The sequence below is a fragment of the Gekko japonicus genome, unplaced genomic scaffold (genome assembly GCF_001447785.1).
Source record: "Gekko japonicus isolate JY-2015 unplaced genomic scaffold, Gekko_japonicus_V1.1 scaffold2051, whole genome shotgun sequence".
In the NCBI taxonomy this organism is placed as follows: Eukaryota; Metazoa; Chordata; class Lepidosauria; order Squamata; family Gekkonidae; genus Gekko; species Gekko japonicus.
Window position 1 is genome coordinate 126,158 of NW_015174330.1, and position 1,902 is coordinate 128,059.

Sequence of the window (1,902 nt, forward strand, 5' to 3'; positions counted from 1 at the left end):
TCAGTCTCCAGACCCCTGGTCATCCTCGTCGCTTTCTTCTGCACCCTCTCGATTTTGCCCACGTCCTTTTTGAAGCGAGGCCTCCGGAACTGCACACAGTACTCCAGGTGCGGCCTGACCAAGGCAGTATGCAGAGGGGCTACGACCTCCTGCGATTTCGATGCTATGGCCCTTTTAATACAACCCAAGACTGAATTTGCCTTTTTTGCCGCTGCATCACACTAACGGCTCATGTTCCGTTTACAGTCCACTCTTCCCCCAACATAGGAAGTTGTCTTATCTAATCAGACCATCGGTCCATCAAGGTCAGTCTTGTCTACTCAGACTGGCAGGGACTCTCCAGGGTCGCAGGCAGAGGTCTTTCCCATCACCTCCGCCGTGATCCTTTCAACTAGAGAAGTCGGGGGTTGAACCTGGGATCTGCTGCATGCAAAGCAGATGCTCCAGCCCTGAGCCACCGCCCCTCCCCTAACAAGGAACACTCACAAAACTGCCTTACACTGAGACAAGCCATCAGTCCGTCAAGATTGTCTGCTCAGACTGACAGCTGCTCTCCAGGGTGTCACATCACCTCCAGCCTGGTCCTTTTGACTGGAGATGTTGGGGATTGAAGGGCCGGTCCTATAGAGGATGGTGTGGAGTTGTTTTCTGTTGCCCCAGAAGGTCGGACCGGAACCAGCAGGTTAAAATTAAATCAAGAAGAGTTTTCAGCTAAACATGAGGAAGAACTTCCTGACAGAGTGGTTCCGCAGTGGAACAAGCTTCCTCCAGAAGTGGTGGTGGGCTCTCCTTCTTTGGAGGTTTTGGAGGCCAGATGGCCATCTGACTGCAATGTGGATTCTGTGAACTTAGGCAGATCATGAGAGGGAGGGCAGGAAGGGTTGCCTCAGTGCTTAGTTCTTGCGGCCCCTTTTTACGCGCCCAGGAAATGCTGATTGCCACTTTGGGGTCAGGAAGCAATCCTGGAGAGTTTTTTGTCATCTTCTGGGCATGGAACAGTGGTCACTGTGGGTGTGGAGGGGGAGGTATTTCTTAATTTCCTGCATTGTGCAGGGGGTTGGACTAGATGACCCTGGAGGTACCTTCCAAATCTATGATTCTGTTAAAAAAAAAGAAAAAAAGAACCTGAGATCTGTAGCATGCAAAGCAGATGCTCCAGCCTGGAGCCATGGCCCCCTCCTGAGGGTGCTTGGAGCCAAACTATGTCCTGTCAGTACCTGGGGACAGAATGGGCCTTATGTTGGCAGGAAGGGCCTTTTGGGAACCTGTGAGTGATAGGTTCCAAAGGCACTGGGATTGTGGGGAAGCATGTCTTTCACATCATAACCAGCCTTAGGCCTGGACATTCGGGTTTTTCTTTTAAGTTTTTTGCCATCAAGTTACAGATGACTTTACGGCAGGGTTTTCAAGGCAAGAGGCATTCAGAGGTGGCTTGCCACTGCCTGCCTCCGGTGGGATGAGCTCCCGCGGGCGATCAGGGCCCTGCGGGATTTATTACAATTCCGCAGGGCCTGCGAGACGGAGCTCTTCCACCGAGCTTTTGGTTGAGGCAGCGGGCGTCCCCACACTCCTTGAGTCGGCCCCTGTTTTATAGCCTGGGATCCCAAATTGTACAGATCTCTGGGAAACTTATTCCCAGTACTATCAACCACTGAGGCAACTGGCCTTTTATAAGAGTTGTATGTTTTACATGCTTTAACGTGGTTTTTATTGTATTTATTTTGTTGTGTTATATTTACATTGTTGGAACCCACCCTGAGCCCACAAGGGGAGGGAGGGATACAAATCTATAATAATAATAATAATAATAATAATAATAATAATAATAATAATAATAATAATAATAATAATAATAATAATAATAATAATAATAATAATAATAATAATAATAATAATAATAAT

The 1,902-nt window shown here is 48.0% G+C and overlaps 1 protein-coding gene across 1 annotated transcript in view; it reads left to right on the forward strand.

The window, feature by feature from the left end:
• The window catches only part of PLP2 (proteolipid protein 2 (colonic epithelium-enriched)), a 39,389-nt gene that overhangs the window by 35,959 nt on the left and 1,528 nt on the right, over window positions 1–1,902 (forward strand). The gene's annotated exons all lie outside the window — the stretch shown is intronic.